The 21,645-nt window shown below is 45.5% G+C and overlaps 1 long non-coding RNA gene across 1 annotated transcript in view; it reads left to right on the top strand.

The window, feature by feature from the left end:
- Positions 1-21,075, top strand: part of LOC148759332 (uncharacterized) — a 131,833-nt gene extending 110,758 nt beyond the window's left edge. The window contains exon 3 of the long non-coding RNA XR_016018229.1: positions 20,957-21,075. This is a non-coding gene — a long non-coding RNA (uncharacterized LOC148759332). The remainder of the gene's footprint in view (positions 1-20,956) is intronic.
- Positions 21,076-21,645: the final 570 nt, after the last annotated feature.

Below are 21,645 nucleotides of genomic sequence, written 5' to 3' on the forward strand. Positions count from 1 at the left end.
TGTCCTCGCCTATAAAATTGTAATAATCAGGGTATCTCTAGTTAACACAGTGCTGGGCACATAGGACTCAATACCTGTTAGCCATTATTCTCTTTCATCCTCATCAACAGACAAAAAAATGGAAAAGCTGAGAGAGATGTCAGAGATAATCTATTCTAGTAATTTTCAAATATTTTAAAACGATGAATGTTTTATAGAAATGAAATTGTGGGTAGAAACATAAACCTGTGAAATAGAGCCAAGAAGACTATCTCTGAAGAAGATATGAGGACCTGGAAGATGGGGGATCGTACTTGTTTGACCCTCCTTCTTTCTCCTCTTTCCTAGAACACTCTTGAAAAAGTCTCTAGAATTCAAGAATTTCAAGGTTTACAGTCTGACAGTCACTCATCTAACCCAATTCCACCATTTTAAATAATTGGCCAAGAGAAAGAAGGAGACTCATATATGGTCATGTAGCTAAAGAAAGACCTAGTCAGACTTGAATAGTTTTTATTACATTCCCTTGACCTAGTCACTGGAGATAAAAATCATATATATATAAATATTTTATTTATATAAATATATAAATAAAGATATATATATCTTTATCTAATATATCTATCTATCTATCTATATCTTCATCTACTTCATTTAATGATGCTAAAATCAGGGCTTATGATCTGACAATAATTTTGATTCAAACTTGTCCTGGAAAATTAGAGATGTTTGGTCACAGTCAATCTAAGGTCTACTCCAAGTATATGAGCTAGTAGCTGAGGCCAGATATCCTCATAAAAGATGATTAAGGCATCCATGGCTTGGAACCAAATGTGTGGTCCAAACAGTATTATAAGATTAAGAAAGTGGTAATAATCTGGAAAGTTTGGGGCACAGGGGGCATGTTCCATGAATGGTATTGTACCGTTTGAAGGAAGGCTAGCGCATGGGCAAGTGGAGAGAGAGATATAAAGGTCATTCACTATAGAGGGAACTCAATGGGAAATGGCATGGAAAACACAAGACCTGTGGAAAGTTGAGGAAACAACCAACTTTGTAGGAGATGAAGATTCTACTAGACAAGTTGACGTACGTAACATTGGAGATACTGGGGAAGGGGGTAGGGTTAATAAAGGGGCACTCCTGGAGATCTGAAGCATGGAGAAGCCGATGTGTGCAGAATAATGCTCTGGGAAGATTAGTGAAGTCAGAAGTACAGGAGGAAGGGAGAAATCGGGAAACAAATTAGGGAATAATTACCCGAGGTCAGGCATGACATCATAAAGGACTGGACATGGGGGTGGCAGTGAGACCAAAAAGGAGGAGAGGGTGTGAAGAAATACACAAAGGAAGAAACAACGAACTCAAGTGACTCAGCAGATGTGGACGAGGAGAGAGAGGAGATAAGAATGTGGGCCAGATGTGGAGCCTGCCTGGCAGCCTGCGTGGTGAAAACAGAAGTGTATAAGAAACTCTTAAGAAGGCGTAATTGGATTTTTGTCTGGTTGAGTGTGTAGGGATGGTGGGATATTAGGTAAACCTAAAGGGTGTGTATCAAATGGTGGTTAAGACCATGTGGCCTGGAGGCTGACTCCAGAGTCCTGTTAATTTCACCACTCCAGCAGTGTGACTTTGGGCAAGTTATGCAAACTCTCTTAAGGGTCAGTTTCCTCACCGGAAGAACTCTGGAATTTAGCCCATCACAGACACCAAGGATAAGACAAGGTCAGCCATTATATCGGCCCTTTTCCTTCATCCCATTCTCTGATCCTGAGCCTCTTCTTGAGGTTTTACCGTTCAAGTAGTAACAAAAAGCAAGGTAGGACAAACCCAAGAGCAGAGTTTGCTGCAAACATCTAACCCTACAAGGGAAGAAAATGCCCATATTATTATGACTGCCATTTGAAATTAGATGAGGTGGGGGAGGGGGAGAAGGGGGAGAGAGAGAGAAAGAGAGAGAGAGAGAGAGAGAGAGAGGTAGTGAGAACAGCATGATTTTATAAAGTTAAGATGCTAAAACAGGCCTTGTTTTCTTACAAAAGCTCTCCTGTGCCCCAGTGACATTGCCAAATGATGTACTTATAGTGTGAGCAATTCAGAACTGCCATCCTGGCAGGGTACAGTAATAAAGGTGGAAGAAGTACGCTTCTCCTAGTGGATCTTGTCACCAATAGAAGCCATAAACCACACAGGAGAAGAAACCTGCAGTGCGATGGTACAGAGGAACAAGTCTAGAAAATGATGCTATCACGAGGATGAGCAGAGAAGGTGAAGATGGATGGTAAGCCTGGGAGACAGTGAACAAGGCATCCCAGAGCTGAAGAAGAAATGGGACAAAGAAACCTTTGCTGGCGAAAGACCACAGCTCTGAGTGCCCTTTCATCTCTGACCCTCACTTGAGTTAGATCCCATTTGAGGTCAGTTCTGGACACTTTTCCAGAGTCCTCTGGGTTCCAGGTGGAGCTCTCAGGACCACCACCTTGAATTTGGATTTGGGTTGGTCCAAGAAAAAAAGCTGATGATTTAAGTATGAGCAGTAGAGACCAGGGCTAGCGGGTCCCAGATTCGAATTCCCAGACATTTTCTCAACTTACCAGCGCCTGTCATCCGGTTCAGGCCCCACAGTGTGGGCCAGCACCAGCACCACCCATCACCACAGCCAAATGGCAGTTATTCATCTCATGGTATTCAGCATTTTGCTATTTGCCAGTTATGTTGCTATAAAAATGACAATAATTATAATAACAATAGCAAAACAAAAACAAACGTTACTGTTAGAAACAAAAGGCCCTTTACAAATGATTTAGCACATCGTATTTCCTTATGTTGGCTCAAATTTTCTTCTCAGATTGGAAGTGTTTGCAGCTTTGGTCCAGGAGGAGGAATCCCAGGCTGGGAGTCAAAAAGCCCAGCTTCTGATCCAGTCACACCTTTCTTGCTCTGTGACCTTAGGCAGGTAACAACTCTGAGCCACCATTTCTCCATAACAAGTGGGGTGGATAATGTAAGCTCTGTCTTTCCAGGTTTGTGGAGAGAAGCACAAGAAATAAAGGGGTGATGAGCACACTGGTACCTAAATGTACTGATTAGAAGAAACACACAGAAGGCGTGTGGTCCTCCATTTACTTCTCAGTCACTCAAACTGCTAGTTCTTGCTATGTTTGCTGTTACTAATGTTAGGTGTTGCAGCCAACCTTCTATCTGAAAGACCACTCTTGGCAAATGTCCAAAATGACATTTATGAGGTTAATAACAGAGTCAAGTTACTTCCCTCAGGATAAGGTAAGTTATGCTGAAAACATTCAGTGACTTCAAAAAACAAAGGTGTGTCTCTTGCTGGTGCTTTAAATGTTTATCAAGGGTGTTGAGGGTCTCATCTCTGTAACTGGCTGTTCAGTCTGGAAGTGACACATCTCACTTCCATTCACTGCTTGTTGGCCAGAACTGACCGCACGGCCCTCCCCCAACCTCACGGACCCAGGAAGTGCCATCCTACTGCGGAACTCCTGAGACACCCACACAGACCCACAGACCCTCTGTTGATCCATGCTGACATGGCACTATGACTCTTGGTGTGATGATGGAGTAACAAGCATTTATTGAGCACCTACTGTGTACCGGGCACGGTACAACCACAGAAGGTGCAAAGTCATAGGCAAGTTCTCTGCCCTTGAGGGAGCACAGCATTAGAAATACACACTGGATGTTATATGAGCTTCAACAGGTCACTTATGCATCCCAGGGAGAGAGGAATGGATTCGTGGAGAGGTCCTACTGGAACAGTCCGCCATGGGGAGGAAAGGTGTTCCCTGCAGTCAGGAGAGCATGAACCAGGGCAGGTGAGAGCCGGCACTGTGGTGTGGGCTCTCCAACAGGAACTTGTTGCTGGCGTATCAGCGGTGAGGCAGGATGTGAAGATGGGGGAGCCTGGGTGGATGGAGGACGGGGTAGGATGCAGTGACAGCATCCAGGGACGGACGAGAGGGTAAGGCTTGTTACAGGGCAGGTGAAGTGTGGATAGAGGGAGACCTTCAGGCTCCAGAGACCATGAGATGCTGGCCTTCATCTCTGAGCTCCCCCAGAAGTAGCAGAGCAGAGAGGGAGGGGTACCGTGCAGCTATTAGGAGGAGAGAACTGGCCACTGTGTCCATCCTCTTAGAAGCCAGCTTTTTTTGGTTTAAGTGCAACCTTCTCCCGGCCCTGCCCCCTTAATGGCTGTGTTACCCTGGGCAAGTGATTTGCCCTCTCCGTGCTTTGGTTTCCCCATCTTCAAAATGAGAATAATAATAGACAATTCACATCTGTGAGATTAAATGGGTTAATGTGAATAAAGAGCTCAGGACAGGGACTGTAGCATTTGGCCAGGGCTGCTGAGTATGGACCATGCCTCCCAGTGTCCGAGGGAGGCTCCGGCCTCTCCCAGCCAGGCCTGGCCTGTTCTGCCAGCTGAAATGTCAACAAGGGCGGGTCCTGTCTGAAGTCCCTCCTGAGGGACAAAGGACGCTTTGCACCCCGGGTGTGGGGAGGGGGAGCCTTCGCAGTGTCCCTTTCTGTTTGCCTCACAGAGGCCTTCCTTTTCTGGCTGGCAGGGTGGGCGGCTCTGAGCAGCAGGCCAGCTTCTGCTGAGTCACACCGCCCAGGCTCTTCGGGCTGGGGTCAGCCCCAGGTTCCTAGACGAGAAGCCAGCGCCCCTGGAGCTATTTCTGTTGGTCGGGGGAAAGAATAGCATTTTATTTGGGGGTTCAAAAAGCCTTCGGAAGAAACAAGAGAGGCTTTTTTTTTTTTTTTAAATGGGCATGGAGGGCTGTTTGCCAAAGCTCAGCTTGCCAAATCATGCCCCTGGAGGACAGACTGTTGTCACTGGGCTTTCTGCCATGAATTTGCAGTCCTCGAGCGGAGCAGGAAGTAGCAGACAAGGAGGGCCTGGGTTCCCATCTTATTTTTATCGCGTAAGAGAGATGTACCCTTGGTGGAGCTTTAGAGACTCTGGATTTTACTTCCGCAGCTACGCACGTTGAGTAATAACAATCGCTGGTCGTTTGTGAGCACTTGGTACGTGCTAGGCTCCCTCCATGCTTTCAGGCGTCTCTCATTCTGTCCTTACCAGCTTTTGACCGAGGTTCTCTTCTTACTTCTCTCTGGGACACTGATTCCTAGAGATGTTGAGTCACAGGTGTGAGGTCACACAGCGGTAGGTGGGGAAGTAGGCCATCTGACGCCAGGGCCCATTCTGTCAGCAGGTACACCTGGCAAGACGCTGTGGAGACTGGTGAGCGTGTGTGCATCAGCGGGTGGGTGAGAAACGGCCTTGGCCACTGTTACTACATTATTCACTCCTTTAACACAGATGTGAGTATTTATTCCTTTAAAACAAACAAACAACAGCAAAAACACCACACAGCAATATCATTTTCTAGGCTGGTTTTTGTCCCAAATGAGGTGAGGACTTGTCTTGCTTCTGGGCACACACAGGATTATGACGTGGAGGGTCTGTGGGCAGAGAACACAGGGACAAGGGCACACCCAGCCACATACTTTACCCGGTTACATCTGCTTCTGAGCTGACTTGGGCTGACCTTGTTTTGAAGCAGCGTGACCTTCAGTCTACGTGTCCTTATTTAGTGCTTCAGGACTCAAGTGTGTAGGTTGTGGGAATTGCACAGATTCCAGACAGGCTTATGGCGTTTAAAATGCCACTGACAGGTGGGTGACATTGAGTTGCTTAACCCCACGTGGGTCAGATACACAACTCCTTAGCGAGCAAGAACTTCCCTAAACCAACTCGGAACCGGGCTATTTTGCTTGCTCGCACGCGGCCTGATGACACCAGGGCTTCTTGGTGTTGCTTTTTAAGAGTTTCCAAGAAGGCAGATTTGCTCTTCTTCCAGTTTCCCCTCCCAGCTCCCCAGAACTAGTCCCAGAGGCTGAAGCCACAAGCACATTCTTTACTTGTTCACCGTCAAAATCAAATTACCGGGCAAGTAGGTGCTGACGAGGCTTGTCAGTACACAAAGTTAATTAAAAAGCAAAAAAGGTAAGTGACCTAGTTTCCTGCAGCGTGTGTCATTTTGGAGCTCACCCTTCCCCCACACAGTGCGTTGGCCACACCGAGGAGGATGACGTCAGCTCGCTCTGCAAGTGACAGGGAGATGGATTGACAGGATCTGCAGCTTGGAGCCTGGGATCTGACTGCCATTTGGGCTCCTGTCGGAGGTACTGTCAGGACATTAATCTTCAATTGATGGCTGCACCTTCTTGGGGGTTGAGTTTTCTTGTTCTGTTTTGTTCGGCATGGCATTCCAGATTCCTTTACAGAATTCTATGTTGGGGAAGGAAATGCAGCGTGAATTATGTCCTTGGGAAGTCACCATCTGGCCGATCTTCATCTTGCTTCATGAAATACCAAGGATATATCCGTTGGCACAGACTCCGGGCCAGATCATAGCACACGAGTGACCGCAGTCATAAACCAACATGCCGAGTGTAATTAATGCACCTGGCGCCCACTTCAGAGTCCCCATCCTGCCCTGGCACAGTGCTTGGCTTTTCTTTTTGGACGTGGGGTTTGCTTTTGTTTTCTTTCCTTTTGCGGGTGGAGAGAGAGGTTTGCAGCCAGAATCAGCCCCAGCAACTTCGGCAATAATTAAGTCACCTTCACGGGGCTGGTGAAATGGGAGTGCTTGTGTGTGTTCAAGAGGCTACCTCACATGCAAACAATGCAACACCGAGCAGCTTTCTGGGGCTTGAAGAGGCCGTTGTCCTGAGTACCTGGAATCCACCCTTCTGTTGGCACTCACTGGCTTTGGGAGGCCAGGCCCAGCCACTGGTCTCCTACCACTGGTAGTGGTTTTGTGCCAGATGGAAGGAATGAGGGCTCCCAAGCTTGAGAAAATAAAAGATACACAAAGCAGCCCACCGTGACTTCTCCATGAGCAGAATTTCACAGCCGCCTTCCTCTCTTCCTGTACCAGTCCTGCCTGGTAGGGTTTTAAGGTGGTGATGGCACTGGGAGGGATGCATCCTGCTTCTGAGGAATATACAAGTCCATGCCTATACAAGTCCGCAGAGGCTTCATAGAAGAGGAAAGACATGAGCCTTGCTTTTCTTCTTCCAGTAGACATGAAGGCAAAGGACAGTTCTAGGGTCAGAAGTACATTTACAAAGTCAGAGAGGCAGGGAACAGATAGGCGTGCTCCAGGAATGGACGTTCTCCAGGAGCCCTGGCTTCCAGGGAGTCCAGGGTGGGGCAGAGTGTAGAAGATGGCCCTAGAGACAAAGCTGGTAGCCAGGTGAATCCGGCCAAGGCCCCAGCTCCCTCATTTGGCAGGCTGCTCCCAGAATGTGCTTCTAGAAAGCCACAGATGCTCAAAGGAGGACAGAGACCAACCAGGGGTCACCATGGGAGCAGAGTTTGCAGAAGGGCCCATGGGGATGGTGACTGCTGGTCGTGGTGGGATGGGGGTGTCCACAGGCCCCTGAAGCCTCCTCCTACCCCAGGAGCCTTGTGTGGTGTTGGGGTGCAGGAGGTAGGGAAGGTCTTGATCTTGGGTTCAGGGACCTGGAGGGGACCCTGAACTGGGCTTCTTCGCAGTGTCCCCTCTGCACAAAGGGGAGGGGTGGTCCTCTCACAGTGACCTTGCTGAGGGCGGTACAGCCTGGCTCATATAGAAGCTTCAAGCTTATCCTCCCATGCCATGTCACTTCTATGCAGAAATAGAAAAATTGAAGGCAGCAATTAAAGGTTTCAAAGGCCCTTGAGTGTCATTAGGGGCTTGTCACTGCTGTTCTCTGAGCTCCACGATGAATGGTTCCCAATCGTCTCCTATCAAATTAAAGCTCCTTATCACAGGCTGGAGCGTCCTCAGCTAATTGGCTCCTGCTTACCTAACTCATCTTTTATTTTGAGGCACCTTGTCCTATCTCCTGAGCACTGTCTCCTAAGCCTTCTAATTGCCAGCTCTCTTGAAAATCAATTCCATTCAACAGATGTGCATTGGATTTCTACTCCTGAACCAGGCACTGATAGATGGGGAGGCAGTTAGGTAAATGAATCCAATGCCATAGGCATCATGATATAGGAAGCATTTTGTAGTGTCAGAGAGAGGAGGTGATAGTTTGAGTTTCAGTCCAAACTCAGGAGCTGAATCACCTTGAGGAAGTTAACCCCTCCAACCCTCTGTTCAGGAAGCTCAGGGGTTGGGGGGAATGGGGATACTAATGCAGAGTTGCTCTAGGAATTGAGTGAGATTTTTATCTGTCTATTGACTTATCTTTGTATATCACACACACACACACACACACACACACACACACACACACACACACACACACCCCTCCAGAACCCATTGTTATTTTGACTGCAATGCAGATGGAGCATGAGGAAGGAATAGTCATCCATGCCTATACAAGTCCTGCAGAGGCTTCATAGAAGAGGAAAGACATGAGCCATGCTTTACTTCTTCCAGTAGACATGAGGGCAAAGGAAAGTTCTAGGGTCAGAAGTACATTTACAAAGTCAGAGAGGCAGGGGACAGACAGGCGTGCTCCAGGAATGGACGTTCTCCAGGAGCCCTGGCTTCCAGGGAGTCCAGGGTGGGGCAGAGTGTAGAAGATGGCCCTAGAGACAAAGCTGGTAGCCAGGTGAATCCGGCCAAGGCCCCAGCTCCCTCATTTGGCAGGCTGCTCCCAGAATGTGCTTCCTCCATCTTTTCTATATCATGCGATTTTTTTTCTCTCCTCTATACAACTCAGACTCAGCTTTTCCATGCTGACTTATCTGCTCCCAAGCACCACTCCAAGCTAGTCAAACATCATCTGTTACAGACAAGTTGTCTGGCTCGTAAAATCCTCTAGGAGGGGACCTCATAGAGGACTGCCCCTCTAACCACATTTCAACAGCATTTCGCATACAGAGGCAGTTTTGTAAATGCTGTTGCTTCACCAGGTAGACTCTTAATTAGCAGATGGGGAGTAGGGCTGGGAAGAACAGACTCAGTGACAGGACAGCAGAACCCAGATAGAGATCTGACACCCTTTTTCCGGTGACCTCAGATGAGTCACCAGCCCCTTTGATCTTAACTTTTTGTATCACCAGTACAAGGGCCACCTGTTTTCAAGGAGGTTCTGAGAAGTAGGGAGGAGGCCCAGGGACCTTGGGAGGAAACTAAAGGGGATCTTTATTTCCCTGACTGAGGTTGGGAAAGAGCCTGCCAGGTTCCAATGGGCTTGTTTGTCCCACGGGCTTAGAGTCCCTGAAGCTGCACAGCTTCCCTCTCCTTCTCTAGCAAACAAAGCCCCAGATGGGCTTTCTTTCAGTAGCCATGGTGGGTTGATGTCACACCTTGGACCCTTTATCAGGAGGTAGTGTGTGCAGTGGTAACCAATACAGCCAGTGGTGGCATCACAGAACCCTGGGAGGAGGGAGCCTGGGCTCAGACGGATTGACACTTGCCTCAGTCTCAGTAAATGACTAATCTGGGATTGGAATGGAAAATTTTCTGACACCATGTCCATGCTCTTTTCCATCTCACCTAGTGAAGATGTCTATTGTGTAAAAACACATAGAATCAAGAACCCCATGGGAACGAATTATGAAGACTGGATCTTGCAATTGTCAAACTTGAGAACTGTGGGGAGTGGACATACAGCAAACAGGGAGGGGAGTGGTGACCCCTTGGTAGAGGTTGGAGGGAAAGGCTCAGTGTAGAGTATAGAGTTGGAGGTCTAGCATTAAAATCTAGGCCACCAGAGAGAGGAAAAGAGGTTGCACTGGAGAGAGGGCATGGGCTAGGTTCTAGATGATGGATGATCAGTCATGGCTCAGGAAATGCTTGGGGACCAGCCGCCGAGTGCACGTGAAGAACTATCTGGAACACCAACTGTGCACAAAGCGAAACAGAGTTGTGACTTTAAGAAGAAAGCACTCTCGCTTTAATTAAGCTCACTGTGTCTGGAAGGGCGTCGGGGCATCATCAGTACAATTGCAGAAAAAATGTCCTTGATGGTCACACCCACATGAGGTGTCCACCTGCAGTACGAAATGTGTCTTCATTTTCCCATGTGTACCTGTCCTTCTATGTACGATCAACGTGGAAGTGTCGCTAGGTGTCTCACCCTGTCTTGCAAACCTCTCCCCTTTCCTCCTCCACAGCCCCTGGGGGGCTGCCTCAGGCCCCTGATGTTCCCTGTCTGCTCTCTTTTTCCAGCCTGGAGCAATAATGCTGGATCCTCCAAGCTTCAAATCCTTCAGATTCTTCACAGAGGAGTCTCCACCACACAGACAGGCATCTCCCTGTTAATATCCTCACTCTCCTTGTATAACTTCACCATGATATTATGCCAAGGGAATCCTATCCAATTACTTGGTTATATTAAAGACCTCTGCTATGGAGCACAAGGTCCTGTTCCCCCCAAAAATATGTTGAAGCCCCAACCCTATGTAATGGTATTTGGATGTGGGGCTTTTACAATTAGAAGAAGTCACAAGGATGGGGTCCCATGATACACTTAGAGCCATATACGAAGAGAAAGAATTAAACGACCTTCCTTTCTTTGCCATGTGAGGACACAGTGAGAAGGCAGCTGTCTACAGGCCAGGAAGAGGGCCCTCACCGGGAACTGAATCTGCTGGCACTTTGATCTTGAACTTCCAACCTCCAGAACTGTGAGAAATAAATGTCTATTGTTTAAGCCACCAGTCTATGGTATTTTGTTACGCAGTCCAAGATTAAAAGACAATAATGTCCCCTCAAAACGCGAGGGGAGAAGGAAGAAAGGAGTTCAAAGGTAAGGGACAATCCAGAAATGCTAATTCTTGAGAAAGGCATTGGATGGCAAGACATATGACCACTTCTTCTATGAAGCCCTCCTTGAACTCCCCAGATTGAGTTGACACTGACCTCACTTACACACAAAGTCAGCTGCCACCCCTGCCATGTTGAATGGCACTGATTTGTATGCTTATATTCCTCTCAGTCAACTCTGAGCTCTTTACAACTGGATCTTGCCTTATTTGTTTTGTTCTCTGTGCACACTGCTGGCACCTAATAGGACCCCTAGAAGTGCCTGCTGAATTGAACATATGGTATGAGGCACTGGAGGATAAGTCTCACAGGAATCTCACTTAGGGTCATAGATGTCTCAGATCTGGCACAGCATAGCAGTTAAGAGTGCACGTGCTGTGTCAGAACGCCTGGTGTAGAACCCACCTTCTCCCACTTAGCTGCCTGACCCTGCCTGGGCAAGTTACTGGGTCTTGCTAAGTCTTAGTTTCTAAGACCATAACATACAGGTATTAAGCATCTTTACTTCCTAAGAATGTGGTGCGTATCAGCTGAGATTATCCATGGAAAGAGTATTGGGCCCATAGTAAATGCTCAATAAATCTCAGCTATTATTATTTTCCAAGGAGGCAGAGGGCAGGGAGATTGCTTTGTGTGATGCAAGGACATGGATGGTGGGGGTTGGTAGCACTGAGAACTGTGTATGTGCTAGCACCTGCCATGGGGTTGCTTATTTCATTCTCAGCCCAAGTCTGCAGAGAAGGGATTATTATCTCTGTGGTAAAGATGAACAGATTGACACTCAGGGAAATTTTGCAAACCTGTCCAAGGTCACACAGCTACTAAATCATAGAGCTTGGGCTTAAACTCTAGCTTACCTGACCTCAAAGTAAGGCTTTATAGGCACAGGTAAAGTCTCAGGAGCAGGAAAGCCCAAGGTCATCTAGACTCTGGCTCCAAGAGAAGGTGCCTGGGCAGACAGGAGGACAGATGAGGGAAAGAAAAGGCAGGCAGGACCTGGGGAGTTCTCCAACACCAGGCTGAGGAATTTGGACTTGTTCCCATAAATATCACAATGCCATTTCCTGGGCGGGTATAGGGAAGAAAGCTGATGAAAGGGATGGGAGGAGGTCTAGATTGTCTTCTAGTCCTTGTCATTTATAGTTGAAGATCTAAGCAGTGTTACATCCACAGGAACAGTCGTGATAAAGAGAGGCTTGTTGCTGGCCACTCTACCTCTGTGATCCAGAAACTACCAGCCTTTGTCTTATATCCACTGCTGCCGTTTGCTCGATTTCCAACTCAAATTTCAGTGTCTGGATGCGAACAGCAGCCAGGCCTTGCTGGGAGGGAAGTGACGCCCATGAGAATACTGTTAAAAAAGCTACTGCTTCCTCTGAGAGCACCCTGAGCTGCAGAAGACTGCTGGGCAAGGGGACTCCTGTCCCAAGAGGCTGTGTCCCAGGATTCAAAGCAAGACTCCCAGCGTCGCAACCACTCAGCTATTCAACTTTGTCTCACCTCTCAGAACTTCAGTTCCATTTATAAAACTGAAAGACTACAGTGCCATCTTCTCTGTTTTGATGTATCAAGTGAGCAAATTATAAAATGTGCAAACCCATGTATTTGTGAAAAGACCCAGATCATTCTCCAAGCACTCACTTTTCCATCTTGATAACTTTCTTCCTCCGGCACCCACCCCCAAGTAAACTCAATTAATTTCAATATTTAAGTTTAGTACCAGAAACATGTACAGGGCGCCATAGTAGGCACTGGGTATGCAGAAACAAGTGAGAAAAGTCTTTCCCTAAATATCTCCTTCAGTAATAGGGGAATTTCAGACATAGAAAATCTGGTGCTGGGCAACCTGGATGTCATCTGAGATCCCTCCCTCGCTGTTCTCAGTACCAGTGATGCTGTCATGTAGCTCCCTGACCTTTGTGTTTTTATTTAATCTTTAAAACAATCTGCCTCAGACTTTTTCAAACTAAAGTTCATCAAAAGGAATGTGCCCTAGGTCACCCAGCTACTAAGTGATGTGACCAGAATTCTAAATATGACCCCAAACCTAGAAACTTTTCTTCTGCCAGCTGGTCTTACAATGAGCAAATATTACTTCTCACACCTGCCTCCCATTCCCCATCCACACATGAGCTTCGTTCCAGGCCCCCATCGTTTCTTACAGAGATGAATTAAATAACCATTACCTGGGTCTCACTTGCTACTTTCCCACCCATCTTCCCCATGGCCACCAGAGTACCCCTTCCTGAACACAGATATAATCATGCCACCACTGTTTAAAACCCTAAATTGCTTCTTTTGTCCAAGGGATAAGGTCAAAATTCCTTGACATGTCATGTAAAGCCCTTTCTGATCTTACCTTTGCAACCCCCTTTCCATGGCTTCCTGCACACTCTAGCCAAGCAAACAGAACCACGGATATGGCCCCACCCATCAAGTCTTTCTTGAGTTTCTATGTTGGAATTCCATTCTTCTCTTCATCTGTCTAGGAAAACCCTACTGTGCCTCAAAATTGAAGGTTTCCTCTTATAGGAAGCCTCTCTGGGCCATTATAAGCCCAGTTAACCAACCCACCCTAGTACTGTCAACTGTAATTGTTACTTCTGTTATGAGGAAGCTGATCTGATGAACAATTATGCCCCAGAAATGAGGTGGGACAGGGGAGGAGCACTTATTTCTCTGTGGTCTTGGGGAACATGTCACTGAAGAGATAGTAATGGAGCTGGATTTTGAAGGAAGAAGTATACGCATTTAGCTCACTGTGGCCTGAATTTTCAGCTGTCACCCAGGAGAATGTCAATATTGAAGCCTGTCGAGTAGGAAGAAGACAAAGCCCCTTAAATAAACCATGGACAGTGGTATCTTTGATTCCCCAGGTTTCGCTGCTAGCTGGTGGCCAGTCTGGCAGTGAGCCCGGTGTCCCTCAGCACTTGGACATTTTAAGCGATCTAGCTCAAGTGGCCAGTGTGGGTGAATTTGATATTTACTAAGACTCTCTCCCTCTAAAAATATCAAGTTCAGGGAGGGGACTGTGGGTGTTATCATTTTACTGACTGGGGATGTCTTTTGTTGCCATTAGAAAATAAACACCAACCTTCCAACTCTGCCTTGAGCAGTCCTGGGACTCTCATAAAACAGCGTCATTCGGGGTGTTTTTCTCTGGGCAACCAGAAGCAGCTTCTTGGAGCCCTGACTTGGCCAGTTGGAGGCAAAGAAAACAAAGAAGCAGTCACCATATCATAATCATCAAAATCACACTGTATCTTCTGAGGACGTCTATAAGATGACTAAGGACCTATTTGGTCCTATCTAACCTCCAGCACGACAAGTAAGGACTTCCTCGTTTCCAGGAAGATAATTCTCTATTCCCACAATTCGTATTTTAATCCTCTTGCAACCCATCTTTTGTTTTGTTTTGTTTCCACTTTTTAAATTTCCACCACATACCTCCTACTCCAACCCCTTAATCTTAGTCCAAATGACCACTTCCGTTGTTGTTTTCTTTATGTATTTTGAATATGAATAGGCTGTAATTGTATCTTCTGCCCCTAAACACATCTTTTTAAGACTTACATTTTTGTTAAGGTCAACCCCTCTATTCTGTCCTTTTATTTACAGTGCTTCTGCTCCTTTTAGAATGTGGATCATGCTAGAAGGGTTATTAATTCCCTGCTGCTGAGGGTGGATTAGGCCATCTGTCATGGGTCCTCACCTGATGATGGTAACATTAACAGCAACTACCACTTATGATGGGCTTGGTACTAGCCCAGCACTGGATGAGACTTCTGGCCGGAATTCATTCATTGTTACAACGACCTTGACCCCTGGTATTACTCTTGTTCCCAATTTACAGGTTTGGGAGTGAGGCGCAGAGGGGATACGTGACATGGTAAAGGTCAGTTAGTGAACGACAGAATCTGGCTGCCTCCAAAGCCACAGTTCAGCATCCCACACAGTGCTGTATCTTGAGCTTTTGTTGATGTCTGCTTGTATTTCTCCTTCTTAAAAAACAATTACAACAAATAGAGAAAATAAAATCTGAGAGATAAAAATGCTGGACACCCTGAAATTGTCCTTACCCCTCCTTTAGGGCCTCCCTGCAGGGGTGAAATTCAATTTCCTTTGTGAAATCCATTTGAAATCCTGTGCAGGAGTTACAGTTTGACAAGCAGCTGTAACCACACACTCCAGCGAAGTCCGGGACGGCAGCCGCCTCATGTGCTAGTCATGGTCTTATTTTGTTCTCTCCTGTTTGCCTGGAGTGATTTGTCCTTTATAAACCAGCCTCATCTGGGAATAGTGTGCATTTGTTAATTACCTTTACAGAGCCAGCAGATGGTGCCGAAAGCAGTGTATTGTCTGTGGACCTAAGCCAAAAGGGAGAGAAGGCGGCATCTGTTTATTTGTTTAATTTCTTTGCAAGGAAATGGTGGGTATAAAAATAAAACCAGTTGTCACTAGGCATTTCAAAACGAGCAACACTTCCGCTGTCACATAACAATGGTTTGAAATAAAATTCTCTTTGTGTCCCCAAAGCCTTGCCATCCAAAGACGTATTTGAAACCAGGAGCTGGCCATGTTGGATTCAGTGAGGGCCCATCCGCCAATCTTGAATGCTGGCTGAACTACCTGTCAAAGGAAAGCAAAATTACCAACCACAGTCCCGGTCCTATGCTAGGCGTGAAAAACTACCCAGCAAAGTGTATCCCACATACAGGCTCTCACTACGTGACCCCCCTTCTTCTCTAGTAGCCAAAGGACAGGTGAGTTTCAAATTAACAGAGGATAATGACTTCTCTATCTAAATGTTTGGGAGTAGGACTCCAGAATGTACGTCTGGACCACTGTCCCTATAATCAGAGAATATTCCAGGTGGAAGGGCCCTTAAAACCACCGCATCGAATCCCCTCATTTCAGAGAGTAGAACATTGGGACTTGTGGGGACATAGTCCCAGAGAGCAGTTTCCAGGCTCTCGGCCTCACGTGGAAAGGTGCTGGCTCAGGTAGTAAATGGCCATCAACTGTGATTGGATGGCCATCAGCTGTGACTAGTTGACCATCAGCTGTAACCAGTGAGCCATTAACCACTGATATAACTGCCGTGGCTACAGTGGTTGATTGGTTGGCAGAGAAGCAGACGGCAGGTTGTGGATCATGTGGCTCCTGCTTCTTATGTCTCCAACCCAGCCGCCAGCGAGAATATAGTGATATGACTCCCCTATCTATGGGGTCATCTATCCATAGGTGTTCCTTTTTGGCCTCACCACATCCTGCATTCTGGTGCGGGGAGCGGGACCAGAGACCCTGTATGACAGGACGCAAAGCAAGGAAGCACTTTACTTCAAGTCACTGAGCTTATTAGTGACAGAACCAGAATCAGAAGTGAGGGGCCCATGTCTCTCACTATGCTGCCCACTTTCCCTTCCCCAACTCTGCCAGGTGAGCAGAAGGTGAGGAGAGACAGGGATGGTCTGAGAAGACTCTACGTGGGTTATATGAACGAAGTCTGAGAAACTGCCACTGTGGAAGGGACCTAAATGATCAAGCACGTGGACATAGCAGGTACATCACTGGAGAAAGGAGAACTCATCTGGAAGGACAAGAGTATAGGTATGGGAAACAGGGCAAGAAAGTTGGCTTGGGCGTCTGACTGTGAGGGCCTTGTCATAAAGCAGATGTGGCTCCAAAAGATGAGTAGGGAACAGTCATGGTTAGACCTTGTCTGACATGGTGGTGATGTGAGGGTAGGCTGGTGGGGACAAGATTGGGGCAGACGTGTCACCTCAGAGATAGATGAGAAGGGTCTGATTCAGAGCAGTGATACTGGAGAGAAAGAGGTTTCAGGGACTTCTCTGTTCAAAGTCCCCAGTGATCTCTAGCTTTGACCTGACTTTTCTTGACAGCCACTGACTTGTTCTTCAGAAAGCTTCGTAGGCTCCATGATACTGCACTGTCCTGGTTTTCCTCCTTCCTCAGTGGCTAGTCCTTCTCAGTTGATTCAGCTTTGTTGGCTGTGTCTCTAAACGGTGGTGACCACAGGCTCCCATCTAGGACTCGCCCTCTTCACCTTGACTCTTCACAGGGCTTTGAATATCATCTATGTACCAATAACTTCAAATTTTGTCTCTCTAGTATTCAGTTTTGCCTTCAAATCTACAGATGTATATCCAACAACTTACCATCTAAAAACCAGATGGATCTCTGGGGCGCAGAATTAGATACGTGAGAATCCTCGGTTCCTTACCCACTGTCGTGGTTGAGCCCTATAATGCACACTCCAGGGGTAGGACTTGGACGGAGCTAGAAAGTTTTATACTGGCCTGTGTGCTGATCACCTGCTCACTCCCCTGTCCTTCTCACCCTGAGTTAATCACTGCCCTAAATTTTGCATTTGTCATTTCCTTGTGGTTTTTTCAAAAAAAAACAAAACTTTTATCGCATACATGAGTATATTTATGCCTAAAAGAGATAGTTTTTGGTTTTAGTTTTCACTGAATTGTATTGAAAGGTGTCATGCTACACGTGGTCTTCACTGAAAGTTATGTTACTAAAATCCGTCCATATCATTCTATGGAATCTCATCCAATCATTTCCACTGTTCTGTTGTCTAAATATACCACAATTATTTCTCCTGTCAATAGGCTTTTGGGTTGTTTCTAGATTGCTATTAAAATCAGCACTGATTTCATTCTCCCTTCCTTCTGCCTGCACATTTGTGACCCTCTCTCCCTTTTCCCCATGGCTTCAGCATGTGAATATTCTCCTAGCAGGAAGGTGCAAATAAGTCTACCTTTGTAGTTCTGTTTGAAGTCAGATTTCTCAAGGTTACCTACTTATCATCTGGGAACCCTCCGCCCCTTGAAATCTTGGTAACTTGATTCAAATCCCGTAATTCTATGGCCAGTGAGATTCCAAAGTCCTCCCCCACATTTATTTATTTCTGAAACGCTTAAATTGTGCCAGGCTCCTCAGTCTTGGGAAAAATATGGAAGGCTTCTGGGAAAATCTGAAGGTGAAACAAATATGAGAGGAAGAGATAATAGGGTAAATAATAGAGTCAAAATTCAAAATGATCTTGAGAGACAAAAGCCAAGGTGAAATCGGCATCATGAGATTAGACAGGGATAAATGCAAGATTCTCTGTCTCATGTTCTCTTTTTTTCTTTTTTTTAAGTAAAAGATATAAATGAATGACTAAATGAATGAATGCATATATATAGCTCTGCTTAAAAACAAGAAGTGGAATCGCTTTGAATGGAGAAAGATAACATCAGCAATGATCCAGCCTCTCTCCCTAGAGGGAGCTTCCATGGGGCCAATCACAACAGGGGGCACCTCAGTCCAGGACACAGTCAGGGCACAAGGAAAATCCTATATTTTGGATTAAAATTGAAATGAAAACAAAGCATTTAGGAGATCTGAGTCTCGGTCTAGGAACAGCTCATGCATTTTATCATCTACAGGTAGAAATCAAAACATTCTAGCATGGCATATGAGTGAGCCTCTCTGACTTCTATCTACTTTCCCTTCTTCACTCCATAATTGCCTGTGGTAAGCCAAGCTTGCAACAAAACAACTATTTACCGTGTTTCCCCCAAAATAAGACCCAACCGGACAATCAGCTCTAATGCATCTTTTGGAGCAGAAATTAAGACCTGGTCTTATTTTACTATAATATAAGACTGGTTCTAATATAATAAAATATATAATATAGTATAATACAATACAATACTGGATCTTATATTAATTTTTGCTCCAAAAGATTCATTAGAGCTGATTGTCCGGCTAGGTCTTATTTTCAGGGAAACAGGGTAGAAAGCTAACAAAATAGGCAATATCATTAGGAGTTTAAGTTCCAGATTAAAGGAAGTGATAAACTGCATTTTTCTTCATTGATTCAACCTTATCTGGAGTTCATTCTGTATCAAATTCTATGCCTTACATATTAAAAAAGGCAATGACAAGGTGAGGAAATCATCCAGCGTTGGGAGCTCACCAGCCAGTGTAGAAGTGTGCCCTGCAAGACTAGGATGCATTTTGCTCAGCAATATCTTTAAGCTCCCTTGAGTTCTATTTTCAAATGTTTGAAAGGCTAAATGTAGGTGATGGAGCAGGCCTATTGCAGAAGAAAAACTAGGGGCAATGGGTGAATCTTGCAAGAAGTGAGATTTAGCTCTGCATAAGCCCTAACTTTCAAAGGAATTGACTACTGGGAGGGATGGCTGGCTTTCTGTATCGTCTATATCTGGGAATATCCACCTATGGAGACATACTCAGTGTCAGAGATGTGACCCTGTGCACCGGGGAATCTAAGATATTTGAAACGCAGCCTTCTCTTAGTGACCGTCTGTAGGCTCTAGGGTTTCTTAGATATGTCCAGAAGAGTTGAAAAGAATTGGAGCAGTCAGGGAAAAGATTACAAAGATATCTTACTTCTATAATTTTTGCAAAAACAGACAACATGAGGAATACTGTCTAAGAGCATCATGCAAGAGAGGGGTGAAAGTTTCTTACCTTCACTATGATTCCTCTTCTGCTCATAGCCAACCACACTTCCAGATGGCTTGTATTCACCTCATTTCACAGAACGGTACTAGGTAAAGAGAAGAGTTATCTTCACCGATTCTTTAGTGTGTGCCGGCATCTCATTTCATTCTCAGGAAACCATGAAGGAGACTGGACTAGTTTCCTGTGGCTGCCATAGCAAATCGCCACAAACTTGATGGCTTAAAGCAAGAGGCGTTTATTCTCTCACAGTTCTAGAAGCCAGAAATCTGAAATCAAGGTATTGGTGGGGCCATGCTTCTCTGCATAGACCCTAGGGGAGAATCTGTCCTGTTCCTCTTTCAGATACTTGTGGGTGCTGCCATTCTTTGGCTTGTGGCTGCAGCACTCCAATCTCTGCCTCTGTCTTCACATCCGCCTTCTCCTCTGTGTGTCTCTCATAAGGACACTTGTCATTTCATTTAGGGTCCCCACGGCTAATCTCCAGATGATCTCGTCTCAAGATCCTTCATTGAATTACACTTACAAAGACCCTTTTTCTAAATAAAGCCACACCAACAGCTTCCAGGGACTGGGACATGGACGTATTTTGGAGGGCCATTATTCAATCTACTAGAGAGAGAGTTTCGTTACCTTCATTTTTCTGAGTCTCAGAAAATTAAGAACATCTCCCAAGGTCTCACAGCCTGTAAATAATAAAGCCAGGATTCCAACTTTTGTAAAATAGCATTATTTTGTTTTTTTGCTTTTTTGGAATGTAGCGTTGATTTGGAAAGTCTCTTGTTTTTTGTTTGTCGTTTTTTTTTTTCTTTTTTTTTTTTCAGTTCAGGTTCACTTAGGTGTTCTCATGTAAAACTTATATAGGAACTCTTATGCAGTGCAGACTGTGCTTTGTGTGCAAGGAAAGCTACAATGTAAGACATGTTGTCATGACAACATAGGCAATATCTCACATGACTGTAGATTTTAAGGGCTACTCATCTGACTTGGACATTTACGTTTATGATAAAGAATGTGGAGTTATAGTTAAATATTAGTAGCAATTCAGCTTTATAATGTTTGGACTAGTTTTCCCGAAGAATGAGTTTGCCAAGATTCCAAGATGAGTGATTTAGGACCTGCCGGTCCTTTCCAGCTATGTGTCTGTGTAGAAAGGAACTTTGTTCAATTCTGAACAATAAAAACAAAATTAAAAAATAAGTCAAATTCTGAAGCCTACAGAAAACCTGTAACTGTTGTGTGGGCCTTTAACTTTAATATCTTGTGTTAATTAGAAATGACTCATTGGTTTCATTGTCTTTAAATATATATGATGAGTTTAAACAAACAGTTTATGTTTGTATTAGCATACCACCTATAGTTTTAGATAAAGTTTGTGTATTTGCATGCTATGTAAGATTTCATTTGAAAACGAGACTTCACTGATAAGTAAAAATAAACAAAACAAACACACTGGGTTGGTGGAGAGAATGTGGAGTTTAGAAGTAGGTGGTCTTGGGTTTAGAGTTAATCTATGCTGGGTGTCTCTGTGTCACATACCAGGTATTAATATTTTATAAATGCTCTCTAACTAGGAACGTGGCTTTTCCACGTTCCTATCTTTACACAGCAGCTTCCTACATGCCTAGCTTTGGATCCTCAAGCTTCTTCTGCTTTACTTTTTGTTCCAGAAAACATCTCATGTGAGGAAGACATCACCCTGCATGTTCAGAGTCCAAGAAGAACGTAGAAGGTGAGAGACATTCATGAAAAAGTGCTAGGTAATCAGGCCTGCCAGGCTCTGAGCCCAAGTGGGCAGCTGAACTCCTTAAAGAGTTTTGTTTCTCCAAGAGGCCGCCAGGACAATACAGGCCTTATGCTAAGTCAACTGACCAGACCTTACCTCCTGCCACCACCCCCGCCTCCAGCTTTGGGGACCGCCTGTAATCTTCTACCATGCACAAAGTAACAAAGGCCAGTCTATTTCCCTCCACATTGGAGATGCCATCAGGGGAAACAGACCGTGTTTTCTTTATAGTCCAAAATATTCAGTTTTCGGCTAGAAGGCCAAACTTGTTGAACTGGGAGGGAGTGGGATCAGATGGGAGGTACAGAGGTGTTGGCAGTTTTTCTAACTTTGGATGGAGCATGGGCTCCGGTGAGAGCTGTGGTGGGGGGTGGGGCTCCAGGAGGAATAAGGGAAACTCGCCAGAACTGGCTGGCTCCAATTATGCACATTCTTGGCAAGAAGAGAGAGCTTTTGGATGAGGAAATCTCAAGAAGCTGCAGAGAGGGTAGCCTTTTCTCTGCCTACGTGTTTGCAAAATCTTAAAGGCAAACACATGCTTTATTAGCCTTTAAACCAGCGAGTTCTGCACAA

This window comes from Rhinolophus sinicus, chromosome 1 (genome assembly GCF_057876585.1).
Source record: "Rhinolophus sinicus isolate RSI-liver-muscle chromosome 1, RSI-T2T, whole genome shotgun sequence".
Lineage (NCBI taxonomy): Eukaryota > Metazoa > Chordata > Mammalia > Chiroptera > Rhinolophidae > Rhinolophus > Rhinolophus sinicus.